The 6,872-nt window shown below is 38.2% G+C and overlaps 1 pseudogene; it reads right to left on the bottom strand.

Annotated features, from left to right (window-relative positions):
- Positions 1-5,348: 5,348 nt before the first annotated feature.
- Positions 5,349-6,045, bottom strand: LOC147321426 (uncharacterized; annotated as a pseudogene).
- Between the last annotated feature and the right edge of the window lie 827 nt (positions 6,046-6,872).

Genomic DNA, 6,872 nt, shown 5'->3' with positions numbered 1-6,872 from the left:
CTAAAACAAAAGTTTACTCTAAATTGATGTTGTACAGAAAAAATGTTTTATGTTTTCTCCCTAAAGTGTAAATATCTGGTTACAAATGTGAATATCCTGCTGTGTACTGAAATCCCTCTTGTTTTGCATAGAAATATACTGAACAACATACAAAGCATAATATATAAAATAACATTTACCTGAGTTTTTTTCTTTGAAAGAAGCCTCTAATGTCCATTCTTATATTTCAGTACATAACTGAAACCGATTTAGTCGGGGAGGGTAAGAACTGAAAATATGAAATAAACACACGTAAGATAAGACTCTATTAAAAAAAAAAAAAAAAGCATTTGTTCGGCTTTTCATTTCGCCATTTGTTGATTCACTTGAAGAGCAAGTAACGTAATATTGGTCAAGTGATCAGTTTGATATCAATCTTTCGTGATTCACCGTCATTTGTACGGTATGAATGGTTTGCTTTGGTACCTGGTCAAACTTAAGCTCTCCTTAGTATGGCTGGCTCCGTTACTCCAACAGCGCACTCACAGGCACAAGAGCACCTGGCTGCAGCCCCGCCCCCTCGCTCAGTTGCTTAGTGCCTGAGCTCGGATCATACCAATATCAGGGGGGATTCACGCACAGTCGTAAATTCCCACTGTGTGCATTATGTGCTTCGAATATTGTGTGTACTTTTTGTTTTATACAGTTGTCAGCCAGGCATCTAACTATGAAAAAATTACACTCCAAAAGACCCCGGGCTTCTGACAAAACAACCCGGGCTTAAGCCCAGTAAGCCACCCCCACGCTCCGCCCCTGGTGACATCATAGGGTACTCTCCTCTGACAGTGCAGGTACCCCATGCAGTTTCTCTCATTTTGCTGGAGCAGAAAACTTCACACCTTTCTGCAGCTCGCTGGCTCAGGTACTCTTCCATACTGCTTGACATGCCCAACATCATAGTGAAACGATGCACAACACTTACCCCGCCACTCTTCTTCCCACGCGAGAGGATGGTGAACCACACAGCTGCACTGCTGTATTGGGTGAAACTTGTACACCTCGGATTGACTTGTTAGATGTTCCCATCGAGAACTCTGACATAGTGTTATATGTAGATGGCTCCTCCTCACGTGATTCACGTGGAACTAACCGGGTGGGTTTTGCTGTGTGTTCTGATCATGCTACTCTCGTTTCAGGCTCATTGCCCAGACACTTCTCAGCACAGACTGCGGAACTTGTGGCGCTCACAGAAGCCTGTAAACTTGCGGAGAGTCAGTCAGCCACCATCTACACTGACTCTCGCTACGCGTTCGGTGTGGTGCATGATTTTGTGGAGGCACAGAAAATTCCTGAAATCTGATGGGAAGCCCATCCTCAATGCTAACCAGGTAGCAGCGCTGCTGGTCGCCATCGTCCTGCCTGCTCGCATTGCTGTAGTGAACTGTGCAGCACACACAGGTAAAACTGATTCTGTCTCCCAAGGAAATGCCGCTGCCGATGCAGCAGCCAAAGCAGCAGCCAAAGCAGCAGCCGAAGGAGGCCTACCCTTCCAACTTGTCTTGGCACCACTGTCCACACCTAACCTCGCTGATCTTCCTGCTGTACAGTCATTTGCCTCCCAGCCAGAGAAAACTCTCTGGCACAAACATGGCTGCACACTGGTCAAATCTGTCTGGCGATCTCCTGACGGCCGCCCATGTCTACCTAAACACTTCTTCCCCTGGTTTCTAAAATGGACACATGGGTTAGACCATGCGTCCAAAGGGGGGATGCTACAAGCAGTAACATTGTATTGTATTGTATTGTATTGTATCTTTATTTATTTCAGACATAATAAAACAAACAACCAAAAAACAAAAAAAACAATATATACTCGTCTACATGTACTTTCGTTTACGGATACGAATATATGTGTAGATACACACACACACACGTATTTGTACAGACAAGCAAAAAAGAAATATAATAAAATAAAACACATTCGTCTAACATGAAATAACAATTGTTTGGTCTGAAAAGGAGTAGGAAGAAATATACACATACTTATTAACTCCTACCCCTGCTCAACATCTTATTAATCCCACATATTTACCTAATTCTCCTCATCACATATTCCACACAATACATAAGAAACTTATATCAACAAGGCTGGCACGATATTTATAATTTCAATACGAGTTGACATATTTATACATACAATGGGTGATTGTTTTTTTCAATATCATATCCTTCCAAAAGTAATTTTCGAAGTGTCTTTATGAACTTGCCAATTCCTGAGCATTGCTGTAATTCTGCAGTAAAGCTATTTCACAGTTTTACTCCATAAATAGTTACACAAAAAGTTTTAACATTTGACCGTGCTTTAAGGATCTTCAGATTTAACTTACCCCTTAGTTCATAGTCTCCTTCTCTGTCATAGAACATCCTCTGTATATTTCCTGGTAACATATTATATCTAGCTTTATACATCATTTTTGCCGTTTTGTATTTTATAAGATCCATAAACTTCAATATTTTTAATTTCAAAAACATGGTGTTAGTATGGTCTCTATATCCAGCTTTACTAATCATCCTGATTGCTTTTTTTTTAATTTTACATATTGGTTGAAGTGACGTTTTATATGTGTTTCCCCAAATTTCCGCACAGTATTCCAAATATGGCAATATAAGTGAACAGTAAAGTACCCGGAGTGATTTGGAAGGCAAAAAATATTTAACTTTACTCAGTATGGAGACACTTCTTGACAGTTTAGCTTGTAAATACTTTATATGAGGTTTCCAGCAGATTTTGTTATCTGTTATCACACCCAGAAATTTTGTATCTGAAACTTGCTCTAATTCGACATTATTTACTAATAACTTTGCTTCGGCATCTTTTTTATAATTTCCGAATAACATAAATGTTGTTTTTTCCAAATTTAATGATAACTTATTTCTATCAAACCATGTTTTCAGTTTAATCATTTCTTGTGTGACAATTTCCAAAAGCTGCTGTAAGTTCTCTCTAGCACAAAAAATATTTGTATCATCTGCAAATAGAATAAACTGTAATATATCTGATGTTCTACATATATCGTTGATATAGAGGATAAACAGCTTTGGTCCCAATACTGACCCCTGTGGAACTCCACAAACAATGTCCACACACTCTGATTGATGTTCCCCAATTTTCACAAATTGCTTCCTGTCTCTCAAATAACTCTTTACCCACTCTAACACCACTCCTCTAATGCCATAATACTCCAGTTTATCAAGTAATATTTCATGATTAATTGTATCAAAAGCTTTTTTTAGGTCGATGAATATACTAGCTATACATTGTCTTTTATCTATATTGTTAGTGATATTTTCGATCAATTCTATTAATGCCAATGATGTTGATCTATTTGATCTGAAACCATACTGACTATCCGTTATTATTTTGTGTTTATCTATAAATTTGTCGAGTCTATTAATAAAAAATTTTTCCAGTATTTTTGAAAATTGAGAAAGTAGAGAGACAGGCCTATAATTTGTAAATTGGTGTTTATCACCATTTTTGAACAATGGTGTTACTTTAGCTATTTTCATTTGTGTCGGGAATGTACCAGTTTGTATGGACAAATTGCAGATATGTGTTAAGGGTTTAGAAATGCCTTCTATCACTTTTTTGACTATTTCCATATCTATATCATCAGAGTCTGTAGAGTTTTTTGTTTGTAATTTCCCAACAATATCAATGATTTCCTTTTCTTCTACTGCCGTTAAGAACATTGAATGAGGATTGCGATCAATGAATTTGGTTTCTTTCTCTACCGAATCTGTCATATCAGGAATTTTTTCAGCCAAATTTGGCCCAACACTTACAAAGAATTTGTTGAAATCATTTACCACATCGCTCAGATTAGTAATATTTCTATCATTATTTGTGAAGTACGAAGGATAGTCTGACTGTCCAGAGCCCTTTTTAATGATGGTATTTAATGTTTTCCAAATCCCTTTAGTATTACTTTTATTCATAATCAATAATTTCTCATAGTATTCCTTTTTACATAACCTCAAAATACTCGTTAATTTGTTTTTATATTTCTTATATTTATTTTCAGCTTCTATACTTCGGTTCATTATAAATTCTCTGTATAAGGTGTTTTTCTTCTTACATGCATTTTGCAATCCTTTTGTAATCCATGGGCACTCTGCATATTTTTGTTTTTTACTGTATTTCCTTACTGGGCAACGGCTATTATATAACATTTTAAATTTTCCTAAAAAAATCTCATAAGCTTTATCAATATGTTTTTCCCTATACAGCGTCTCCCATTCTTGCTTGAGCAAATCATTTTTAAATGCATTTATTGACTCTTCTGTTCTCATTCGTTTGTATTTTACTATATTTTCCTGTGTAACCTTCCTATAGTTTTTATTATACACTATAAAAACAGGTAGGTGATCACTGATATCATTTATTAAAAGACCACTTATGGATCTATTTTCTATTTCATTTGTAAATATATTGTCTATTAAGGTTGCCGATTGTGCTGTGATCCTGCTGGGTTTAGTGATCATTGGACAAAGTCCCAAGCTATACATTGTATTAATAAACTCCTCTGTCATTTTCTGTTTGCTTGGATTTAATAAATCTATGTTAAAATCCCCACAAATGAACATGACTTTTTGGTTTGTCCTAGTGAATGTTTTATCTACCCACTCCTTAAAAATTTCAGTATTTGAACCTGGTGTTCTATATATACAGCTTACAATGACATTTTTCTCTTTTCCCATACTAATTTCTATTGTTACACACTCTAATATATTATCTACCACCATCGTCATTTTTTCTACCATCTTGTATTTTAAATTTTTATCCACAAACAAGGCCACACCACCGCCATTCTTATTCTTTCTATTTATAAGATTTAATTCATATCCATCTATTACAAAGTCCCCACCTTTCTCTTTATTAATCCATGTCTCAGATACTGCAATCACACTGAATGGATGTGCAAATTTGCTTAAATATTCTCTTATTTTATGAAAATTTGCATATAAACTTCTACTGTTAAAGTGAATTATAGATATTTTACCGTCCACCTTAACAGTTTTGTTGAATTGATCATCATTATGATAATAGCAGGTATTTTTGATGTTAAAAAAGTTCAGTTCTGGATCAATGTCCTGCTCTGTGAAGTGTGTTTTGTATTCCTTGTTTGCTGGTGAATTTATCTCCTGATTAGCAATCTTTTGTGATAACAATGTATAGATCCCAGATAATGAGTTACTTGATTGTTCCATCCTTAAATGTGTTACACTTTTAGCTTTCGTTGTTGTCTTCTATTACCTGCTTGGATGACTGTAGATTGTTAGCCCACCTCCTCGTCTTTGTAGTTATATTACTTGTTAATGTTTTCCAGATCCTGCATGCATTTGATGACCAACACTTTAGCTTCCTCCGGTGTGCTGTTAAGCTTAATAAATATTTTACAGTTTGTAGTCCAGGTATTCTGAATTTTTCCCAGTTTCCTTAAGTGTCGTGCTTTCTTCGCCATGTCAGCGTTGGATTTTGTTAGATGGTCATTCATGTAGACATTCGATCCTTTTAGTTTCCTCCCCTGCTTCAGCAGTGCATTCTTGTGTTTCCTCTTTACAAATCTCATGATGATAGCTGGTTTATCACTAGCATTTCTCCTGGGCAAGAGGTGGCATGCCTCGATGTTATTGCAATCCAGGTCGATCCCTTTCGACTGCAAGAAGCCAGCTACTTGTTGCTCCGTAGAGCTCCCATCCAATTCTCCTTGCTCCTCTTTACTGCCAGCAGTCACAGCCCGAGCATATGACCGGGGTATGTAGCCCTGTGATGATCACATCATTCATTCTGGTATATTGCTCCAGGTCCGCGACCTTACTCTCCAGATAGACAATCCGTTTCTCCTTCTCTGCATTCTGGTTACGTAGCGACCTTATTTCCTCGACTAAGTCTAGGATATATTTCTGTTGTAGCTTGATAGCTGATGTTTCCTCAGTTAGAAAGTCCAATGACTTTTTGATGTCCTCAATTTCATCGGCGTTCGGTGTTCTCTTAGGCCCCATTGAGCTTGTTGTGCTAACGTTAGCTGCTCGCCGACGCCGCAGAATCGCCTTCCGAACAAATGTTCAAAATGTCCCGTGATTAGGAGGTCTGAAGAACGGACAGACTTTTACAGACACAGCTGGAGGTGACCATAAGTCTCCTTGCTACTGCGCTGAGTGGTTAAGGGCTCCATTATGAAGCTTGTGGTAACTATTTATTTTCTACTGTTCTGTGATTGTAAATCCAGGCCTTCCTGGTTTCAGTCAGTGGGCTCTATGCTTCAAGTTCTTGTAACATCGTTATGGTTCACCAAAGGGTTTTCCACAGCAGCTGAGAGGTATTGTAAAAGGTGTCTCATTTGTGCGACCAACAATGTGGGACGCCTAGTACAGGTAAACACTGCAGCACACCCCCCACCAGACATGCCTTTCGACCATCTAATGATGGATTTCATTGAATTGACACCAGCCGAGGGAAAGAAGTATTGTCTGGTAGTAGTGGACATGTTCTCTAAGTGGGTAGAAGCTTTCCCCACTAAAAGTGCAGAGAGCAGTGCAGTGGCAAAAGCCCTCCTGTCAGAAATCATTCCCAGGTGGGGCATCCCGGGAAAAATCACAAGTTATAATGGTACTCACTTTGTGAACCAGGCATTGAAGGAGATTAGCGAGCAACTAGGTTTCAAATTGCAAACACACTGTGCATATCACCTACAATCTGGAGGTGCTGTGGAGAGAATGAACGGCACCTTAAAATCCAAGCTGGTAAAGTGCTGTGAAGAAACTGGCCTCACATGGCCAAAAGCACTTCCCCTCGTGCCATAGTGCGCATGCGCCAACCAGCGTGCAGC

Source organism: Aulonocara sp. 'chitande type north' Nkhata Bay, linkage group LG9, assembly GCF_057382095.1.
Source record: "Aulonocara sp. 'chitande type north' Nkhata Bay isolate Kocher_YH1m ecotype deep benthic linkage group LG9, A_spYH_male_GT1.1, whole genome shotgun sequence".
Taxonomy (NCBI): Eukaryota; Metazoa; Chordata; class Actinopteri; order Cichliformes; family Cichlidae; genus Aulonocara; species Aulonocara sp. 'chitande type north' Nkhata Bay.
The sequence above is the reverse complement of the archived record's forward strand: the minus strand, read 5'-3'. Positions and strand labels throughout refer to the sequence as shown.